This window comes from Phasianus colchicus, chromosome 3 (assembly GCF_987193195.1).
Source record: "Phasianus colchicus chromosome 3, bPhaCol1.hap1.1, whole genome shotgun sequence".
Taxonomy (NCBI): domain Eukaryota; kingdom Metazoa; phylum Chordata; class Aves; order Galliformes; family Phasianidae; genus Phasianus; species Phasianus colchicus.
Window position 1 is genome coordinate 29,650,413 of NC_143438.1, and position 23,876 is coordinate 29,674,288.

Here is a 23,876-nt window from a genome sequence, read left to right on the forward strand (position 1 = left end):
TCTGTTGAGGAAAAGAAATAATAACAAAGCCAGAAATACACGAACAAAGTAAATTAACCCAAATAAATAAAAATATAAAGAACGTTCTATATGTCAGACAGGTTGCTAATCCAGCATTCTATCTCCTATCAAACTATTGGTAAGGACAAGGCTGGAAAAATGAGCCAATACTAACCTTGTGAAATTCAGTAAGGACAAATGCAGAGTCCTGTCCCCAAGAAGCAAGAGCCCTTTTAAACACCGCAGGCTGGAAACGGACTGACTGAGATGCAGCTCTGCTGAGAAGGCCTCAGGGGTGCTGGTGGATAGCAAGCTGAACATGAACCAGCAATATGCTCCAGCAGCAAGGGCAGATAACAGCATCCAGGGCTGCGTTAACAAGAAAATAGTTGCTAGTTTGAAGAAAACAATTTTCTTCTATTTCGCACTTATTAGACTACATCTAGGCATTATGTACAATTTTCAGTTTTGTGATAAAAGAAAGGTATCAATAGGATATGTCAGATTCAGCAGGGGCCAACTGAACAGCGGAAGCTGAAGTATAAGCAGTTGCACAGTAAGAAAAAGCTGAAAGAGTTATGCTTGTTCAGTATGAGAAAGAAATGGCTACAGAGACATATGGCTGCATCATCCAGCACCTACAAGAAGGACAACAAGAAGTAGCCAAGTTCTTCATTGGCGTACATCAGGTACCCAAGACAAAGAACATATGTTGTAACAGTAGGGGGCCTTGACTACATTAAGGAGGTATTTTCCATTTGTAATGCAATGGAAAACACAACAATGCTCTGGAAGCAAAGCAGCAAGGTCCTAGACTTCAGCAAATGAGGACTTGTTCACACACAACTGCTAGGCAGAAAAATAAAGAAGCTGCTTACCCTCAGGTAGGTAGGGATCTCCAGCAAAATGCTCTTGCATCCACTACCAACCCTTAAATGAGGTCTGGGAAGGGGCGGATGCTGGCTCCACACCTTCCAGTCTCTCAGGTACATTACATACACCTGATCTTCCCTGAGTCATCCCTGCCTTTCTACCAGGTGCTCAATTACTGTTTCAAGTCATTACTTAGCATTTCTACTACACCATCTTTAGAGGATTTTGTGACCCAACTGGACAAAGCTCTAAGAAACCAGATCAGACCTCAGAGCTGATTCTGCTGGGGAGCAAGCAATTGAACTTCTCCCCTACACTCAGTACTGGAGATGAGCTCACACTTGGAATAATGTGCCCAGTAAAAAAGAGACACGAAGGTACTGGAGGGAGTCCAGCAAATGACCACAATGATTAAGGGAATAGAACATCTGTCCAATGAGGAAAGTCTTAGAGAGCTGAGACTAGCCTAGAGAAGAATCTTATCAAAGTATACAAATGCATGAAGGGAGGAAGCAATGAAGACAGAGCAGAGCCAGGCTCTTTTCAGTGATGTCTATTGCCAAGACAAGTGGCAACAGACACAAACTGGAAGACAAGAGGTTCCCTTTGAACACCAGGCAGCACTTTGGTGCTGCGTGAGTGATAGAGCACTGGCACAGGCTGCCCAGAGACTGTGGAGTCTTCTCTTTAGAGATTTTCAAAAACCTCTGGATGTGGGCCTGAGCACCCTGCTCTGAGTGTTCCTGCTGAAGCACTGGTTGGACCTGATGGACCACAGGCTCAGCCATGCTGTGGTACTGTGTGCTAGAGATCTCCAGAGGTCCTTCCAACTCAAATAATCCCGAGATCCTAAGAAACACTATTCATGGAAAGCACACAAACAGAGCCTCTCCAGTATTCTGAACAGGCGTATTAAGGATGTGTATACCTGTTGTCTTTTTTCTGTGGACTTCATGTCCATGAACCCATCTTAAACTCTTTTCCTCGCTCTACTGATTCTGTGCATAGGATTTTACAAATACTAATTTTAAAACAGTTTATAAGTATTCCCTAAGCAGAAAGAAACTAAATTTAAATTTGGGGGGAATTACTTGCCTGGCTCTGATGGCCACAGCAGCAGCTGCACTTTTAATCTCTAATTCTGCAAATATTTATGGAAGCAATTTTACTGACTGAGCAGTCCATCCACTTATCACTTTTATTAAAATTTCTCATCTGAGTGGTTACACTTACATCCATGTTTGCAAAAGTTGGTAATTAATGCCATGTCTCTGATTTTATCTTCAGCCCAGTAGGAAGCCAAAGTACACAGAGATCCATTGAGAGTTTTTGAACATAAGTAGGTATTTCCAAATCTTTAATCGCATTTTCTTCCACGCTTTTTCCTTCATACAGTCTCTCAAGTAGCAAACAAACTGAAAAAATACAGGCCAGAAGATGTATTTTCACTGTTTCTAGAGAGCACTGTCTGCATGTAGAGAATGCTACACTTTTTAACATAGTGCAGAGGAGCTACTGAATATACTTGATGCAACTATTCGTATATTCGGCCATATAAACAAGTACATTAAGACAGTGGAATTATTGTACAATTTGGTTGTGAGCTTTTTGTTTGTTTTATTTTTTTCTAGTGTATGGATGGGAACTAAATCTAACTTTTCATGCTGTTACTTCTCTGATTCAAACTATTCTCCCTGCATGAGTTCCAGTATTTTTTGCTGGAGTCATAAGCTTGGGACTCTGGCTAGCCACAAGCATCAGACCAATAGGTTGCATCTGTAATAAGGAGCTACATCCTGTGTGTTTTCAGCTAAGGTAATTGTAGTCAGTCCTCCATTTTCCTTTTGAAAAAATAAATACAATAGCACTAGTATTTTATAGGAAAAGGGAAGAAAGGTTTGTGAGGAAAAATGTATACAAGCTCAGAGTTGGTTCAGCTCTGCTCAGAAATGGAAGCAAGTTGGTTGTTGCCCTAAATTTCCACTGTCTCATTCTCCTTCTCCCGGAATGAGGGCTGCAACACAATGAGCAGGCCAGGGCTGGAGAGACAGACAAGATTCCCAGTGCTACCAAGGGCCCGAGGAGCGAGATGTTAACTGCTTTTGCTGAATGGGAGCCAATTCTGTAATACATCTCTGAGAAGCAGTTGCCTCCCCTGGCTCTCCACAGCTCAGGCACAGACCAACTGAGAGCCATGTCTACAGGCACCTTGCCACCACTAATGGTTTCCTACACCACGCAGACCTACTTTGCCAGTGCTTTGCTCTGTCAAGTGTATTTTGCTTTTTCTTTTCCATTTGAATAATTTATCCCTTGCAAGTTCCTGAGCACTGGAATCCAGAGTTTAAAGGCTTCTTAAAAGAAAAAGCAGTTCAGAGCCATTTTTTCTGGACTACAGTGGCAGATTTCTGTCTGTGCATAGCATTGTGAGGTGTTTATTTCAGGTTCTGGCTTTCTTGTCCTTTGCTCTAAAATCGCAAGAGCTTCTCCATTGGAAAGAGCACTGATCAGCCCAGAAATAATCTGCTTACTTGCTTCACTGATGAAACAGATCCAGGCTCTAGGGGGCTTCTGCTCCATGTCATTACCATACCCACTAGGGATTAGGATACTTCTAGCAGCGATCAAGGTCATGGAAAGAATTTTGCCCTGACCACACTTTTTCTGCTGATGCACTGAGGCAGCCATATCCCCCCAGTCAGGTTAATCAAACCTCCTTTAATTTGTATTTTCTCCTTTAAGATGTCAGCTGCAATGAAAACGATAACCTCTCTGACCTCAGCAATCATCTCTCACTGTGTTTTTTCATCCCTGAATCTGTTAATTGAAACTAGAGAGTCACAAGATCAGCACTATACATAGTTTAGTCCCTAATCATATGAAGCCTGAATCCCAGCTAGGAATTTATGTGTGACACTAATTATGACTGACATTGCCTATTAGAGTGGGAGATAAAAATCACATCACAGTGTAGCTGAAATGGTCTTGCAACCTCTCTACAGCTGGCTTAATGCTTCTTCACAAATAGCTTGACCTTTAGAAAAAGGAGGGGGGAAAAAGCAGGAGGTGTTTTGAGCTTTAAATGATTCCCATTTGTAACTCTATGAATGGCACATTTGGTCCAATTTCTAGTCTCTGGCATTTCTAAACTGTCATGTTACAAACAGGCAGCAGGCTATAAACTTTCCCCCTAGAGGGAAGGAAGGCAATCATGTAGGTACCCCATCAAGTCTGTGGAGTTGCAGCATCAAGCTTGGTGCCTGCAGACTGCAGCAGTTTCATAGGGTTACAGCACAGACCCATCAGTAGCACTGTAAATACGTTGGGCTGGTGCCCTGTTGCTTATAGATTGATGGTATCTCTGCAAAATGATTCTGGAGTGGATATAAAGACTATGGAGGGTTGGGACTTGGTGCCTTTTACCCATACTGTGCTGCTCTAAATTCACTGGTGCTAGAGAAGGCAGCTCCAAGACGAGTATTTCTTTATGTCATTTTCAGATGCAATAAGAGACTGGGAAAGGAATAAAGAGAAGAAATCAATGTGGAAAGAAAATGGAAGCTTTGACTGAAAGCCACAAGAAAAGTCTGACACCCTGCAAGTCCTGCCTTATGGCATTGCTAGGAGAGGTTGTTTAAATTTCACTTCATACACTGAATTTCAGAGGTGACTGCCAATGACAGTCAGCCACTTTACAATGTAAATAAGTAACATGACTGGGGGATTTTTTAGAGATTTATTTTTGTTTAGGAACTTCTCTGCTGACTTGAATTTACTTACTAGTTCATCCTCAGCTGCTCTCTGATCCAGGAAGTACTGAACATTGACGTACAAATGACAATTCTGTTCATGCAAAATAAAATATTAAGTTCCCAATTTAAATACACCACGTGTAACCCTTGCCAGGAAGCTACTCCGTGACAGTAGGGATCATCTCTCAACTGAGGACTGTAATCCAGAACCAAAGCAGACGCTACTTTTGTGAAAGTGGAAATCAAACATGCACAGCAACTATATGTGAGATTAAGTATATGCTACCCCACCTAAGAAGGGAAGAAGCCCTTTGTTATTAAAACAATGGCCCCAGTGGTCCCATTTACTGGGACACAGGACAAGAGCAGGGCCTGGAGCATGCTGTGCCATCCCTCACCATGGAAGGAAGTATGTGGCTCCAAGCCCGGAGGATCTCCTTCAATAAGCCTGGATGGAGGTCTTTTCACCCATAATACAAGATTGCCAGTACAGTTGATATAATTCTCACTATCATGATTAAAAGTTCAGAGTAAAATTTTGGTGGGAAAGCAACAGAGAAGCAAAATGTGGTACAGTGCAGACTGCCTGCATCAGCACTTGCTGCCCTTTCTGTAGAAGAAAAGTGGCTTTCACTGCCAACAGCAAGCCGGATTCTGAAGAGAAGCTACAGCAACAAGCTGTCAGGTGGCAGCTAGTGACAGAAGTCATTATTCTCACAGGAGTTAAGTCCCTAACTGAGTGTGATGCTTTGTGTCTGTGGATCCTACCAAAGCCTCATGCCCAGCCACTCCATGCAGTGTCTGCTCTGTAGGAAGAACTGCAGTCACTTGTACTCCTTACAGGTGAAATGACTGCAACAGACCTGCTTTCCAAGCAGAGGACAGAGACCAGCTGCTAGCTACAAGCTTAACTGTTTTCAAGTGCAGCACTCCAGTTGACATGTACAAGAGCAATTCACATGTTCCTCTTGCACTGAGTTTCTGTATCCCACTGGGTTGAGCACTGCAAGCAGGAACAAAGAGCTGACAAGTACCTCCAAGAAGCCTCTCTTGTAAGTATCCTGCCTTTCTCCAGCACCGTGCTATGCTCAAGTCAGCAGCATTCAGAGCAGTCAGGTTTGTTTACTTCCTGACCTAGCTTAGACATGCAAAACCTCTCCCTGTTCCTCTGAGGCTACTATAAGCAGGAATCAGCGATTCTGCAGAGATGAATCTTGCTAGAAGTGTCTGTCGAGGCACATGTGAAGACAGGGCAATATCTAGAAACTAGCAAATGTAGAAACAGATGCCATTTAGAAAGGAGGTTAAGACACTAGAAGAAAAAACTTTTTGTGTTTCGAGTTGACGTTAATCAGCTTCTCAGTTGAATTCCACAGATATTCTTAGTTAAAATGTTTAACAAACGCATGAGAATAAAGCATTTAAAAAAATAATCAGGAACAATTCAAGCATTTGCACATTACAGAGAATCATAGGATCACATTATCACAGAATCATAGAATGTCTTTCGTTGGAAGGGATATTAAACATCACTAAGTTTTCATCTAGTTTTCACCCACCAGCGCAGAGTGCCACAAGACCACATCCCACCTGGCCTTGAACACATTTAGGGATGGGGCATCCACAAGCTCTCTGGGCAGCCTGTGCCAGTGTCTTACCACTCCCTGTGTAAGGAATTTCCTCCAAATATCTAACCTGAATTTCCCCTTTTAGTTTAAGATCACCACACCGTTGTCCTACCACTATCAGGCAGAATGACAAATTGGTCCCCCTCCAGTTTATAAGCTCTCTTTGAGTACTGGAAGGCAGGCAAAATAAAGAAAAATGGCTGAAATGAGTTAGAAAGAAAAAAAGAAAATCATTACAAAGTATATAAAACTACAGCCTCCTTTTTACAGCTCCATTCAGCATAAGGCCTATTGTTCTGTTAAAACAAAGAGTTATCTGTTTTGATTGCTTTACCCCCAGAATACTGCTCAGCTGCTCAGTTTTAGCTGGAATAATTAGACTTCCTGAATTCATTCTTTCCCTATTGTAAGAGAAGTTTAAACTGCCTAAAATCTTGCTAAAGCCTTTTGTATGAGAAAGATAGTCATATAAGCCTGCCTGAACTTAGACACAGATATGAGTTCAAATTCAATAAAGAATTATCTAGATTTTTTTACTAAAGAGAAAAGGATACCAGGCTTTAAGAAAAAAATAAGTTCAGAATGTCATACTTTAAGAAAACCTGAAGTAGAACACTTGAGTGTTGATAAAATCAGTCTCCAAGAGCAAAAAATAATTCATCCTTAAACAAAAGAGGTAACAAATACAGATATATAGCAGAACTGTCTAAAACTGTACAGTGAAATATGTCTATCCAATAACAAAACTAAAACTAAAAGGGTAATTATAGACTAACTCAAATGGGGAGGGAAGAAGTGGTGGACAGAGGGGGAGCACTCACTAAGCAAGGGATAGTCTTTGGTTATCCATCTATTTGGCTGAAGCACCACAGTGTGCCAGAAGCACAGCCAGTAGGCTATGCCTAGTGGCATCTTTTAGCTTTTTATTTCATCTGTTTTTTCTCAAAACTGGTATGGAAAATAGAACTTTTTTTCCTCCTGTAGTCGTCCCAGTAGACTTTCAACCTTCTGGCGGGTATCAACTGTCTTCACAAAAGGGAAGATAAACACCCAAGACTCTGAAAACATGTTTCTTCAGAAGCATGCCTCTCAGCATAGTGTTAGCCTCATCCAAACTTTCTTCCATAGAGAGAAAAGTCAGGCAGAACTTACGTCTGCAGGGACCATGCTTACACCAAAGAGTTTTGTGTTTGCAGGAAGTGCTATGCTCAGCTGAGATGCTTTGGGAACAATATGCACAGCAGGTGGTAGAAAAATACTTCCTTGGAAGTGACAGAAGACACTAATTACTTACACTTTAAAACTGAAAATACACAAATTTATGTGGCTCTCAATGTCAGTAGTCAACTCCTCCATATCATTAGTACTTTACTGACTTGAAAGCAGAGCAAATGGCTTTCACAGAGAAGCGTACTTTCATTAGTGGCATAGTGACAAGGACTAATCCTTATTTTCTTCTCTTATCCTCTCTCTTTCCCCCCCCTTTCCAGTTCCCCACTGAACAAGAAACTAAATTTCAAATCAGCTTTCCCTTTTTCTCGCACAGGTGCTCAAAACAGACCTAAAAGAAAAACTGTTTAGGAATCAGCAGGAGAAAGCAGTCTCTGAAAACATGGAAGAATCCTACTGTGAGAGTCTTTCTTGACAGATCAAGAGCTGTATTTACAATAAAGGAATTGAAATAATCCTGCAAAATAAAATGCTCATTTTCAGTACTTCACCAATTGGAACTTAAATAACTGTATCCATGCTGCAATATAATTAACAACTCCATTATACCTACTAGAACAGTTTTTGCATGTATCTTAGAGAAGCAATTCAAGGATAAAGTCTTTCCTGCAGTGTTCAAAAATATAGAGGTCCAGAAAGCTAGTTTTGAGCAAAACAGTAATTTGGTGTCTGCATGCATTCATATACAACACCACTTAAAAGAATTTGACAAAGCTTGACATTAAGCAAGATTGGCTCCTGAATCAGTTTTTCCCTCTTCTCATTTCAGCCCAATAGGAAATCCACTTCTCTTCTCAGACAAGGGATGGAGAGGGTGAAGAGAAAGATAAAAGCAACAGTCTTGTACGTCTTGAAAAGCACTCAAAAGAGTGGGGGCTGGAGTGCAGAAAAATAAAGTCAGCCTATTAAGGTCACAACAAACAACAAACTTCCTAATCTATACATCTATATAGAAGCTTTGCATTTAACTATTGAAATAACATTCTGATAGTCCTGTCCTGAGCTAGCCATTATTAGAACCTAGCCTTTGTTGTCTTTTGTAGGAAGGTAGTTCAGTTCCAGTGTCACAACCTCTGCTTTTGCAAAATGCTGCAGGTCATTTTATATGAAAACTTACTGAACTGAAATTATACCCCACAGAATTTTGTAAACAAGAAAATAGGTTCTGTAGACAGCGTGGAAAGGGAAAAGCTTTTATTTGCAGAAGACAGACAACATAATCTAGCTTGCTTGTGCACTTTAGGCTTGATAGCAATTTCTTGTGGAACTGCATGTGGATGTATTTCAGACTTACATTTTGGACTACAGCTGTAGCTGTTTACTTTGTATAGCTACAAATTTTTCTGTGCAGATAAATAAATATTAATGACTGGAAATAGCTGTTCAGTTATTCAGAGCCCTCATTCTCCCCAGTCCTTACAGCAAGGCCTTTAAGGTAGATTTCTATAGAGTTTAGCCAAACAATACATCAAATTGTCAACTAAATTTGATACAGAAAATACCATTGCTATGCAAATGCAAGGTAGCAAGTCGTTTGACAGGAAATATTCTTGTACGTTAGATCAGGAATGAGGGATCATGTGGAAATCCAAAAGGATTGGTATTTAGGTTTCAAATTTGCTACTTCAGACTATGTATTAAGATATGCATTTCCTGGGACCAAGGATGTGAATACATGCATGACATTGCTTTAATATCTATCAGATATTAAACTGATAGATATTAAAGATCTGATATCTATCAGATACTAACTTTTTGCTATTAAAATTTTGATTCTTCCCATTTAAAAAAAAAAAAAAAATAGGAAGAGAAAGTGAGACCAATGAAGTTATATTCTCCTTTATTTATAAAGCTTTTAAATTTCCTAAAAGTGCTCTGGGCCAACTCTGACAGATGAGGTAAATACAATTTCAGACTTTACATGAAGAGAAACAGCAGAATAATGTGTTCTTAAAATAATGTAAAGAATGGGAAGACAAACACTGAAGAAATAATTCATTTCTGTTTAGTGCCAGGCCATTGACAGTTTTGTTTGAGTATTTGTAGTTATATTTTTACAGGTTGTGAATTTTATTTAATTAGCATTCAGCTCTGTGTGGTCTGATTGCTGTTTTTTCTCATCTAATAAAAACCACAAAAATCTTCATAAGTTCTCTGCAACGGGAGTATGTAGTGAGCATTCAGGTTCTGGAAGCTGGCTTCTGTAGATTCATCTCTAGACCTGAAGGCATTTCTGTAGGAGGAGCCATGTGGGAGAGTCTTTCCCCTCTCCATTTACTATGTGTAGTGTTTTATAGGAGCTTAGTTCAGGAAAGTAGCTTGTCTTCTGCAAGTCACTCCATGGTGGAAAATGCAGCAGCATAAATTGAGGAGCAGTGGATGAGGAAGTATTATCCATCAGATGCCTGTTTTCATGGTTTCTCATCTTCCACTCTCTCTCTTCCACTTGGAACAGTGCAAAGATATCTGCTCCTTCTACAGCCGCTCAATTGAGTGGACGTTGGTACATGTTTAACCATAGATTTCATATTGGTTGTGCCTAGAACCTGATTATTAATACCTACCTGGAATTTTTAATTAAAAAAAATATACTGTTCTGAGAATCCAGGCCTCCAAACATGTTTAGGTACTTAATTCTTACTGAATTCAGTGGTCGGAAATTTAAGCATTTTCACATTTCAGACTCTTGAAATCAGTCATCATCCAATGAAGGAAGGAAATACTTAGGAGAGCTTTCTGTAGATAATACAGTTTCCATGAGCATCAGAAATGGAGAAAGATTTGCTAGCCTGGAAAAGAATCATAATATGTCTAAAATATTACAAAATTTGTAAGCTAAAAATTTATTCTTACAGCATCCAACATTTCTCTGTTGTACAAAGTTGCTGGACAACCCCAGTCTCCATGAATATTATGGATTTGTTGTCCTTGATTATCCACCAGGGACCTGGCACACAGAAGTTCTCTCCTTTACATGCCTCATTTATGTACAAATGAGCTATTTGCATGACAATTATGAAAGCATTTACATTCATATATTTCTTTTTTCTCTACAGAGCAGAGCACAACTGACAATGCAGGATCCAGACAGTGGAACCTATGGGCAACACAGGAGTATCAGCTTACTCAACCATGATATGGCAACTCCCCACCTCAAGCATGTCCAAAAGTAGCAGACACACATACTTGCAGACAGAGAAAGGGTGAGTTATTTCCCCAAATTCTTCTAGATGTATAGTAAACTTCCACAGGGTAATGTTCCAAAACCATCATGTTAACAGTGAGATTTAATCTGAGAGCTGAGCAGCTTAAGGATGTTGCAAGGAGAACATCTGAATAGTACAATTTTTAGTCATGCAGAGCACCAGTTCCTCAGAACAGGAGAGAAGTGGCATTTTTCACTTTCCAGTCAGTCAGTGAAGCATGAGTGCTTTCACTCAAATTCACTGGAGGATTCTGGGTGAAAACATTTGAGGTTTACTAGCAGCCAAGCATCAGTCACCATAACATATTCAGTTCTGGGGTTTTCGTATCATCTGATGGTCAGACACCAAGGCCTCATGAAGGAATGAAACATCATATTGAAAGCAAACACTCTCATGTACCTGAGAGGCAATGCTGAGATCATAACTTCACCCCAATCCAGGATGTACCTTGAAAAAATGCCATTTTTTCTAGTGGTGTTATGGAGAAAAAATATATATATAGCCACCACCAAGAAATACTACCATGCATTATTCAAGTGTGGGGAGGAAGGTTTGAATAATATAGCCTTGCATATTGAACTAGAAGGGGAAGACAACTTATTTGCCTTAGAAGAAATACCAAAGGGGATTTTCAACCCTATCTAGGTACATTTGCTCCTTAACCATGTTAAACACTTTTTACATCAGCGTGAGCAGGGAAGACTTGTGCTGCAGTTCTTATTACTCAGATGAGTGCCCTCAACATGAAAAAAAAGAATGCAATCTTCACTTTTGTGTGCAAAATGAGTATTAGTAGCTTCCAAGCCTTGTTTTCCATAAATATCCTATTTCCTGGTAATTAGTACATTTTTCTGTTAGCTGGAAGCTTCAAGTGCTCTCTAACAGAGGAGAAAATATAATCTAGAAATATCTTGCTCTAGAGCAGTGATGTGATTGCTAGTTAAGGATCAGCTCATCTATGATCATGGCCCACTGAAGCGCTTCATATTAAGAGAGTTAATCCATGTGGTACTTTTACTTTGCTTCTGATGCTCTGCTCAAACCTTGAAACTTGTAAACAAATATTGTTAATTTTATTTTTATTACACAATTAAAAAGCATTCCCCATTCAATTCCAGAACTCCTCTAGCAAGGAACAGCAGAGTGAGAGACAAGTTTTACCCTGAAGACTGTCAAATTAAACTGCTATCTGCATTGTACAGACTTCAGAAGCAGAGGAATAGACTAGGCAAGCTGCCAAGGGTCACATTAGAAAATATCTGTGATAGCTTAAGGAACTAAGATGCTTTGAATCCTATCCAGAGCCACTGAATATTGTTTTTCTTCAGCCTTAAAACTTGCCCTGCTTCAGGAAAAGCTTTACCCCTAAGAGCCAGGAAGTAAGGTTGTTTCTCAAATTTATTAACTTAATAAATAATTTTGTTAATCTTCCTCATCAAATTTTCTACTGGTGTTTGTAAAGTCTCACACTGCAACAGGGAAGAAAACATTGTTCAAAAACCAAGGAAATATAAAACCTTAAGGAATCATCAGAAGATCTGACAGGCAGGCAGAGTGTCCTAAACCACTTTAACTCATTCCTTAATTGAATTACTTTCAAGCTGATTGGGTCCGTTAGGCTCTCAAATCCCAAGATATAGACCATGTATTACAACAAAACCAACATTTTCTGGTCTGTATTTGTAACTGTATGATTCAAGGTCAATTCCAAGTATGAAATTTTCACACAAATCCTCAAGATGATGGTAAAAAGAAAGAGCTAGAAAAAAAATTAGCCTCAGATGAAAGTTAGTAATTGCCTTGACTTCTGACTCCTTATGCTCTCCACAAAGTGAACTTCCATCCCCTTAAGAAAGAAAGAAAATCCCAGACACAAGCTAAAAAAAAAAAAAAAAAAAAATAAAGAAATAGATTTTTCTGATGTTACACTGCCATCTATTGTCATTGCTATGGTTTGTTCACCTTTTTATAAAGCCTCATTTTACAGCTCTTCAAGTGAGTTTTCTAAAACAAAATCTCCAATCCTAAATTGTTTGAATTAACCCCAGTTCTAGTATTCTGCTGAGGATACATTCCCCAGCTTCAGAATTTTATTACTGGTCGTTCCCAGTCTACATTTTGCAACTTTTTTTTCTTACGTTTACCCCAATTTCTAGTTTGTACAGTAAACAACTTCCTTTTACAACTCATTTCCTTGTATATATTCATGCACATTTTATGCTTAGATATAAATACTAGGATGTTTTTAGAAAATGCCCAATGGCACTGTATAGGTTCATATATAGCCTCAATAAAATAATGCATCATTTCTACTTCCATGAACTGACTGAATTAGGGAAGACAAGTGTTGCATTGCCAACACTTAGCTCCTGAGCCAGACCTGTGCCTCTAATGGAGCCTTCTGAAGAAAAAAAAAAAATTAAATTAAAAAAAAAAAAAAGAATCATAGAATCATAGAATGACCTGAGTTGAAAAGGACCACAGTTATCATCTAGTTTAACCCCCTTGCTATGTCCAGGGCTGCCAACCACCAGACCGGACTGCCCAGAGCCACATCCAGTCTGGCCTTGAATGCCTCCAGGGATGGGGCATCCACAGCCTCCTTGGGCAACCTGTTCCAGTGCGTCACCACCCTCTGTGTGAAAAACTTTCTTTCTCTTAATATCCAACCTAAACCTTCCCTGTCTCAATTCAAAACCATTCCCCCTTATCCTATCACTATCCACCCTTGCAAACAGCCATTCCCCCTCCTTCAAGTACTGGAAGGCCACAATGAGATCTCCCTGGAGCCTCCTCTTCTCCAAGCTAAATAAGCCCAGTTCCCTCAAGCTTTCCTCACAAGAGAGGTGCTCCAGCCCTCTGATCATCTTAGAGGTCCTCCTCCGGTCTTGTTCCAAGACCTCTGTGTCTTTCTTATACTGGGGGCCTCCACCCTGACACAGAACCATTGATCACAACCCTTTGGCTGTGTCCAGCCAGCCAATTTCTAATCCACTGAACAGTCCATCCTTCAAATCCACACCTCTCCAATTTAGGAAGAAGAATGTGGCAAGGGACCATGTCAAAGGTTTTGCAGAAGTCCAGGTAGATCCGTAGCCCTTCCCCCATCCACCAATGCCATCATTCCATCTTAGAAGGCCCCAGATCGGTCAGGTGGCTATTTAATGCTGGCTGTCTCAAATCACCCCTTTATATAGTATATGCCTTAACATAGCTTCTATGAGGATCTGCTCCGTGATCTTCCCAGGCACAGAGATGAGGCTAACCTGCCTGTAGTTCCCCAAGTCTTCCTTTCTCTCTTTCTTAAAAATAGGAGTAATGTTTCCCTTTTTCCAGTCACCAGGAACTTCACCAGACAGCCATGATTTTTCAAGTATGATGGCGAGTGGCTCGGCAACCACATCAGCCATCTCTTTCAGAACCCTAGGATGGATACAGTCTGGCTCCATAGACTTATACATGTTCAATTTCATGAGGAGGACTCGGTCTTTTTCCACTATTACAGTGGGACAGAAACCACTCCCCACACCCTTGTCTAGAGGCTCATGGTTCTGAAAACACAGGAAGCCTAACCACCCATGAAGACTGAGGCAAAGCACTCATTGAGTACCTAGCTTTTTCTACGTCTGAGGAAGCCAGCTCCCCATTACCTTTCTTCAGAGGGGAACATGAAGAAACTTTAAAAGACACCTAGCAGGTGATGAGGTTTCAGATTTTCACCTAAAGGAACAAACTTCAGGTTGCCTGATGATTCTCAAAATATCTATTTCTTTGCCAATGCTGAACTACTGCAGGAGTCCAACACCACTTGCCACTATGCTTTCAAGCGCAGCAGATCATGCTCTAAAGGTATGAACATCTTTGCAATTGGTACTTTTTGTCTGTCTCCATTTCAGGAAAAAACAAAATCAGGTGAAGACTACTTATGACATTGAAATCAAGTAGTGGTACACACGCTCACATACCTTGATTATGATGAAAACACGAAAAGTAGAACCTCTGAACATTCTACTGTAAGAGATAATGGGGGAAAAAATGTATAACTAAGGGCTACTAATATGGCTAGAAGAAGAAAATGAGTCACAATTGCTAGAGGCATATTTCTGCTACGCAAACATTTGCACATTGACTTTCATTTAGCACCACTCATGTATAAATTTAGAGTGAATACATTAATATTGATGTATAAGCTGAATCCATATACTGAATATATGGAAAACAGGTGCTAAACTAGAACTGTTTCTGGCTTCCTTCAGTTACCATTGTTTTCTGGGTTACTATAGAAGGAACACTACTTACAAAAGTAAAAACAGATAAAACAAGTTTAGATAAAAATGTAAACATTTTCATATTAGAAATCAGTTTAATTGTTACTGCCACAACTAGAACCACCAAGTAGCATATCCTATTACTAAGCTAGAATTTCCCTTTGCAAAGGGAAAGTATCCTTTCTTTGGCATTAGAAACCCTGCTGAATTGTTTAAAACTGTGTTTTAAATCTGCAACCTTTTATGTGTAGAAATATCGAATACAAAAATGAACAGTCAGAAAAAAAAGCAAAAACTGAGACAATACATGCATTTTAAAATAAAAGAGGAAATCTTCATTGTTGATTTCATTTTTTTAAATTACAAAAATTTTGTAGAAAGTAAAGAGTGCAAAGACGGTACATATTTACTTCTAAGGAGCTCTGTGGTCCATCATAACTTTCAAGTACCACTGGGGGAAGGTGCAGTGATGAGCAAGGCTGTACGCCTCCTTGGCATCACACTGTGGGTCCATGAAATCCTTCTACACATTGCTGTGCTCAGCTCTCCAAATGCATCTGGATGGGGATTACCTAGGTGCTAGAACTGTAATAGATGGGAGAATAATTAATATTTTTAAAGTTCTTAAAAAAAACTACAACAATTCCTGGTTGTTTACCACCAAGGTGAGGACAAGTCCTTGACTGGACTTGGCCCCATCTTTGCCTCAGAAGGTGGGGAAGGTCTCTCAGGCCCTGTATGCCCAGGCGCATGCATGCGCCTGATACTTTTGAGGTGTTAAGCATTGTCTTCCCCTTCCCATTAGAAAGAACAACAGGTTTGGTGAGTATGTTGTATTTCTTTCAGAGGTGTGCTAACAATTTCACTCCACAGAGAGTGTGCTGGAAGCAGTTATTGCAGTAACAGTTTTGAAGGGAGTGACTGCATTGTGCAAGCTCTTCTTCTGATGTGTTTTAAGTAATAAAGTTCAGTGCTAAAGGAACTTATTGGCAAGATGAGATCATTCAAGCATGAAAATCCATTTGAAAAATAATTACTTCAACTCTGTCCTGTATACTCACTGAACGCTGTTAAATCCTTCTAGTTAACAAAATAACAAATGAGCAAACAAATCAGGCAGACAAGGGGGGGACAATAAAAATGGAAGCATTTTGACAAAAACCCAGTAGCAAAAACACAACAGGAAGTTGTTTTCTGCACAATTGGATGCATTGACATACTGATGCAGGAGCTGGGGAATAATTTCTTCAGGTTTTATAACCCTTTTTGTGGCTTCTGTATTCTACAGAAGTCACCAGACAAGTACACAAAGTAGCTCTGTGCTGTATATATAGTTAAAATAAGCAGGGGTCATGGGGCAGGAGTAAAGCAGAGAGAAAAATCCTCCAGCCCCATGTCTATGTTGCCCCTGCATGATTTGGTAAATGGCAAAATATATTACAGTTTTGAAGATAACCTGAGTTCTGTCATAAAAGTTGGATGTCCCTTGGGGACAGTATTTTTCCTTATTATAAACACTTTTGTTTATTCCTTGTCTTGACAGTTCCCAAATTCTTGCTCTTTGACATCACAGAGAAAACAAATGCACAGTCCTGGCAAATGAACCTATGCAGTCTGTAGGGTAGAGGAGTATGGGGTCATGAATACATCAGAAAGCTGACTGGACCCTAGTCCATCTTATCCTCTGCACTGGGGCTATTGCCAGTGATTGAACATCCTTTGGAACAACCACAATTTCAACTGTAATCACTTCCTTGTAGCTAGCAACAGTAAGAATACCAAAGAGACCTATTTCATTATATTCTCCTTTTAACTTTTCTGCAGTGATTTAACTTCCCCTTTTTTTTTTTTTTCTTATCTTGGCTGTTGAAGGTTTGTTACAATCTCCTCCCGCATCCTACCTCCCACATCTCACAATCTACTTTTCTTAATGACTTCTTCCATTTATTTTTCTAACTCTTCCTACACACAAGATTAAAATTCCCTGCTGCAGCATTTGTCAGCTTCTCTCATTCTGTTTAGTGTGACGCCCAGAAAGCTGTGTAAGTAAATGTACTTAGGATATCTGAGTAAAGGTAATTAATATCAAGCACATTCTCATGTCATTTACTAGGCAGGGACTAGTTTTTATGAAGTACTGACCTCCAGGACCTCATTTCATAATATTATTTCCATCCTACCAGGTTGACAGGAGAGATAGCAATAGTACATGCACATATCCTGGGCAACAAGCAACTCAGAGAACTGATATTTGCTGCCCACTGTTGACTTTATCTCAGAAGTCAAGTACTCCTATGCAAAACTGAGCTAAAATAAATTACATCTGATGAATCATACTGTCAGCACCACTTCCTACAAAAATATTGGGAAAGTAATGCTATTTTCATATTTATAAGTGTCATCTTGTTGAAATTCTAATATGAAGTTTTTGTATTTGAGATCCTAGATCCAAATTAGCTGCTCTCGGAGGGATGCTCCTGATGTTCTTTACTGCAGCACCAGTACCTGCCTCAGACTCATTTGTACTTGGGAGCATTTCGTGCCTCTGGTAATACAAAAGGGAAGAGACTGTGACACTAAAGCTGAATGGCTGTTTGGGAAAGCTGCATGGCTATTTAGGTCTTACGCTCAATAGCTTGGGAATAAGTGGCTTAAACTACCCAAGGCTACATAGACAGTCCTTAGATTGTGTCTTCTGAAAATAGAAACAGAATGGTCTGCTGGTTTGCTAGCATACCCTAAATTTACCGCTTTCCTGTGGAATAAACTAAAATTAAATTCAAGTACACACACACAACAAAAAACAAACAAACAAACAAAAACCAAACTCTTATCAGATAGGACTTAAATTTAATCCTCTTGAGTTTAGACTTTTAGTATGGTCCCATAGGACTGAAGGATTTCTTGTGCTTCAGGACACATTGTCATGTAAGACCCTTCATAACACATCCCTCAAAATCTTAAGGAAGATTTTCATGAAGCCCAGTTCAGATTGGGACGCTGTAGCAACCAGACCCATTTTGGGCAGGAGCCACCTGAGCTATCAGCAACAGCTGCTCCTCCTACAGACAAACCTCAGGCTGCTCAGCCTCTGGACACGTGTCCCAAAAGCCTTCAAAAGTCCCAGTCCACTCAGTAAGTACTTTCCTATTGTTATTTTCAGTGATAGACTGCCAGCTCTTTCTCAGTTCTCACCCTCCACCTCCCACCCCCCTTTTCCATCAGCAGTGTGACTCAGCTGCAGCACCACTGTGAGCTACTTAGATTTGAAAACTTTAACTTTCAGCCTTCTGCTTCAGGGTCCTTAAATATTACCAAATATAATGCAGATGTGTACTTATGTATGCATATTTATGTATGTGTGTATACACACACACATACATACATAAGGGTAAAACTGAAAGTGCAGGAAAGGGAAAATAGTAAATATTACATTCTCCCACTGCAAATCCACTTTTACTGTATAATTTGTAATATTTAGGATTGAGAATTATCAACAAGGAGTTGAAAATTCGATTTGTTACACTACTCTGCATTAGCTCAAAATCCAGTCCTGTGATTTCAAAGCTTTTCTCAGAAGAAGCAACAGATAATTCTTCCAATGATTTTATTTTCATTGAGGAAGATGGCTTTATTCTTCCAGATCCTTCTGGAATCTAAGAATCTCGATTCTGCTCTTCAACAGATTAATTTACAACATGGATTTATATTCTTGATAACCATGACTGGCTTATTTTTGAATAAATTGCTTGTGCCTACTAAAGAAAGAGAGGACATTTTAGAAACAGTCCATGTGCTAGAAAACAGCTATATTTCAGTTTTCATTTTCTGTTGTAGTTTAAACTTTCCCTTCCCTCAACTTGAAATGGTAAATTTCTAACCAAAAGAATACTATGGCCCCTGCATCCTCTCAGCTTATTCAAAACACACAGCTCTTGAGATGATGTTTTAATGTGTCAGTGACAGTTCTGTGCCAGACTTTTGGCCCAAAAGCCAATAGGGATTGAGAGGCTTTTTGATTGTTAAGTGCTCTTTCCTTTGAAAATCCTGCAAAGGGTAAACCAGAAAATGTCACTTAAACTAATGGATTACAACAGATATTTTACATGGATCATAAACAGACATCCTTGAATGTAGAAGCTGTCATTTGTCTCTATTTTAGAATGAAATGGAGCACTTCTGAGAACATCTGTATCATACTCAGTTTTCAGATTATTATTATTTTTTTCTTATGAGTACAGGAAAGGAGAAGTTATGCTTAAAAAAATAATTTAATCCAGTCTTAAAATACAAGCCACTCTTTCTTCATCTTCAATTTTGATAATATATCTCAAGCCTTTAAACATCATCATCTTCAACTCAGGTTGGTAGTAAATAAAACAAATTTGCTTACAGTAGTTTCCAAGATGACATAATAACATCTAACTGAGTCTGGAGAGCTCACTACTGTTGATGTTCATTGCTAGCCTCACTAAAAGCATGAAGCTTCCCTCACCTGCCATTTGAGCACAACTCCCAGTCAGCAGCAGCAGGGAGACAAGGAATTTGTAGGGCTTTGCATCACCTTGTATAAATCCTTCGAGAAAGACAGCAAAGGCTATCAGCACTTCAGCCTGCTGTTAAAAAGGGCAAATGTTGGAAAATCAGCAATGAAGCAATGTCCCTGGTTACCTACCAGGGAGAGCAGAGATTCAATAAATTCATTTTATACAGGCAACAAGCAGTCTAAGTGGGTTTAAAACCATGGCCTGCTGATGGAGGGCCCCACACAGCAGACTGGAACAAAGTTTGTTCAGTGAAGGCACAAGTGAGTTTTTATCTCTTGTGAACTTGAACCTGGGGGATTTCTCATCATCATGAACAGGCTAGTGATCAAGGGGCATTTGTGCTCCAATTAATGCTCTCTCTCATTTTTCTAAGGTACATTCTGTGTTTGCAGCCCAAGCCAGAGATATGATGGCTACAAGGCATCACCCTGAAAAAGATACCCAAACTATCACCAGTTTTGTCCTTTCTATTACAAGTTTCTTGTTCTTTCAAGTTCCTGAAGGATCAACTTATATCTGCATATTTTAATAACTGCCTGCAATACTCTGTTGAAGTGTAAAATATACTTTTGAGGGATTTCTAAGATTAGTAGGCAACCATTGTAAATTGAGCTTTAAAATCTTTGTTTGTAATAGGCTTCAGTTTCTCCAGATTTGAAGTCCATGGAAATATGAAGAAATGAGCAATGATGGGATCTGTTGAAAAATTTCAGATCCCATCTAACTGCATAGGAATGCAGGATTCTTCATCTACTTCAGAGATTAATGATGAAGATATGCTTGCAAATCAACTCTTTTAACTAATAAAGCGTAAGTGTCCCTAAGTCTTAAGGAGATCTTGGAGCAAAATATAAACGTGCAGCAACACATATTTGCCATCCATGATAACAAATATATCTAGATAACCCACCTAAAACTTCAGAAAATACGAGCTGTTATTTTATTAAATTATATACCAGCTTTATCAAATACACATATTACTTATTCATTTCTCAGTGACATTTTGAAAGGAACATAAGAGCCATCTTGATTTTTAACGGCTTTAAAGTAAAAAAATAAATAAATAAAAATAGTTACTTCATAGTTCTTACTTTATTTTCAGCTGCAGTCTTGGTGCTGTAGATGGCACTGTAGACCCAGCAAAGAAATCATTCTCCTTCAGCACGATAACGTTCAGCTGATCCCCTTCGTTCCCAGAGCAGGACCTCAATTAATTATTTAAATCATTAAAACCTGCAATAGCAAATGACAATGCTTATCTAAAAAATAATTTAGTATGGTTTTATGACAAGCAGTGCTACACTAGACATTCAATTAGTTTTAAGTAACTGTGGAGTTCCACATGTGTTTTGAAAGGTTAAAAAGAACTTTAGCTTCCCTGGATTTTAAATTTTGAGAATGTAGACCTTCATAGAAATATCCTAATAAAAAACAAACAATAATTACCTCCACGTACTTGCAGGGAGAGTAGATGTAACAGTAGTTTAAATAAGGAGGCTGCTTGCCGCGCCTTGCACGCGCTTGCGTGCAGCCAGAAAATCACACTACAGTACAACAGTAGTTACTTAAGATGGAAGAGAGAGGGCATTATAGCTTCCCAGTACTCTCTTTGCATGCTCCTTTCCCATGCTCCAGGAAGAGTACTTGCTTTCCAAATATTTTGTAGTCCATTTTGTGTATTTTCAGCATACATACATATGTGGATAACAACTTACATTAATGAATGTGAGTTCTAATCCCTTCTAATCTCTAGGCACTGTTGTGAATAAGCTTGAAAAGCTTATCAAAAACAATGTGACCTGAAAGGATGATTTTTCATAGAATCATAGAATTTGTTATAGCTTTGGTTCTTTTGGTGTTTTTCTACACGTTTTTCATATAGTTGATGCATAATGATGTGGGCTCATAGAATTGTAAGCTAGAGCCTCACATATGTGAAATGAGCGAGATCTGAGGAAACGAAGATCCAGAGAAAAGAAGAAGAGTTTGCATTCTGTCAGCCTGTTATCCAGAGTATAGCACAGGCTAAAGAAATCACTTTGAAGAAAAAAAAAAAAAAACAACCACAAACACACAAGCAGTAAATGCATTTATGTGGATGCAACTCTTCCAAGAAGCACAGTGATCAGATAAACTCACAAACTGCACATGAATGAAGGAGATTATAACATCTCCAGAGGTACAAAGATCTTTTTTGCTTTCTAAAAGAGTTACACTTTAATGAAAAGCAGCTAACATCATTACTTAGCAGCAAAGATGTTCAAGAGAAAGGATGTGAAGGTTTTTTGCAGCAACTTCTCTGATACATTGAAAAGGCTATCTAAAAGGTAATCTGGTCTGTACACCATAAATTGCATGACAGTATAAGAATCACTCTCTGTTTTAAATGAAATGCTTGTCTTTTGCTAACCTTAGGCTCAAACTAAGTTCAAGGAACAGAGCAGCAAATTAGACAAGAAAATTAATGCTTTAAAAAAATGCTATCAGCCAAGCATATCTATAAGCATATCTATGCTTTTGTACCCTGTGAGAGCATTCACTTTTATTCCTTTTTTTTTTTTTTAATTTTTTTTTTTTTTTAGAATCATAGAACATAGAACCATTAAGGTTGGAAAGAACTCTAAATATACGTGAACCACAAAGAGAGCATTAGTTAGACCAGTACTCATAAATCAAGAGGAGAGGAATACCCCAAGTTACAAACATAATTTAAGTGTGACAGCTCTGAAAAATACTTTCAAATAATAATTTTCAGTCAGTTTCCAGAATGAAAAAAATAAATCAGTAGTATCTTTTATCTTTCCTTCATAAACATCACTTTACTTTAAAGGGAGCCCCAAACCTTGTTAGGACTCCAGACACCCTAACAGACATTAACTGCCCCATCATGAAGGACTGGAGGGGACAAGGTCAAAGCCAGATTTTGGAAGGAGCTCATAGGTCTCCCTGAAGCATAAGCCCACCTATCTCTACCACATCACTCTCAAAACAGAAAAAAGAACAAGTGAGTGAAATCCTGGAACCTGACCTCTAAAATAATACTAGCTTTTTCCAAGATGGCTGAGTTATTTAACACCCCCATGTCCAAGGCACTTCTGCCTGCAGCGGTAATATCCATATACTGATAACACAAGCTTTTGAGAACTTGTTTCCGCCCTTGAACCCACCCAGCTCTTTCACAAATCTATGGCTTGCTTGCCCAGCTTTTCCAGGGTGCTTTTCTCATAACCCAGTCAAATAAAACCTGAAATGTCTTTGAAAGGTAAGCAACATACTCCTAATCAGTTTTCACCAAAGGTGAACAGGTTTGGCTTTACAGAAAACACTGCTGAACTATTCAACCATCTATCAAAGCTGATTATTTTCATTCAAATCATTTTCCCACTGTTGAAAAAGTCAAACCACCAATAGCCTTGAACAATCCCTGTAAAATCACCCAGTTTTTCTAAGCTGAAACCACCACCTAGATTCTCTCTAACATCAGCCCAGCTTATATGCCCCATCCCAGTACCTTCATCTTCATCCAACCCAAGCCAATCTGTGATTCTATGATCTTGCAGACAGGCTACTACACTAGGAGAAGCATTTTCTTTACCCCAAATTAGCACACAAGAAACTCTATTATCTCAACAGCTGTTATAACTACAGACCAAAAATTATCCTTGCACTTAAGGAGATATCACACGTTCTTTATCCAAACTATCTTACAACAAACCATTCCTCAACCACATGACTTTGCAAGGTGGGGATGCATACTGAAGTTCCCAAGAACCTTGATAGAACTTGATGGCCCTGACCATGCTCACCTGGGCACTTCTAGCCCTGGCCATATCCCCAGTACAATATTTAAGCTCAGGCTGGAAGCTCTTTCTAATTTCCTAAGTCACAGGTACATTTTCCCCTAGTAATGCCTCCTGCTTTTCTTGATTAGCTGTTTGATTTCCCTGAGTTATTTTCCCATTCTGGTATTCAGTGAGGTACTAGTAAAGTCTGTCTATTCTGTCCTCCTTCCTAACCTGCTGTGGGGCTGTGCTTTGTTAGTGAGACATTTGTTATATGGCTGTCTCAGCTCCCAGTTTGCTCTTCACTGTGAAGTAACCTCACTCTTGCTTTGACCATGTTCTTGTTGTTCGTTCTGTTACTCCATTTTTGGGTGGGGGGGTTATGAGTCCAGGGATAGTTCATTCACATAGGAGCAAGACAGAGGTAAGTTAAGAAAGCTGGTAGTACAGATGAGTTTTCAGTGTTTGAATTAGCCTATTGTAGATCAATTTGGATGTGAATTGAGCTCTCTAGCAACCTCCCTTCTCAAACTTGTTGCTTTACGTGCTCTGATTATGAAGCTTTGCAAATAGCTTCCACCCTATAGATA

The 23,876-nt window shown here is 39.2% G+C and overlaps 1 long non-coding RNA gene across 3 annotated transcripts; it reads right to left on the minus strand.

Annotated features, from left to right (window-relative positions):
• Window positions 1-9,337: 9,337 nt before the first annotated feature.
• LOC116226542 (uncharacterized) lies at window positions 9,338-23,271 on the minus strand. Of its 3 annotated transcripts, XR_016465519.1 has the most exons (5): window positions 23,016-23,271; window positions 20,596-20,737; window positions 15,368-15,542; window positions 14,655-14,700; window positions 9,338-10,272 (listed from the first exon to the last, which is right to left on the minus strand). It is a non-coding gene; the product is annotated as an uncharacterized LOC116226542 (long non-coding RNA). The 3 variants fall into 3 exon arrangements; XR_016465520.1 differs by lacking the exons at window positions 9,338-10,272; window positions 14,655-14,700 and having other exon boundaries at window positions 15,057-15,542; window positions 23,155-23,271; XR_004166350.2 differs by lacking the exons at window positions 9,338-10,272; window positions 14,655-14,700 and having other exon boundaries at window positions 15,057-15,542.
• Window positions 23,272-23,876: the final 605 nt, after the last annotated feature.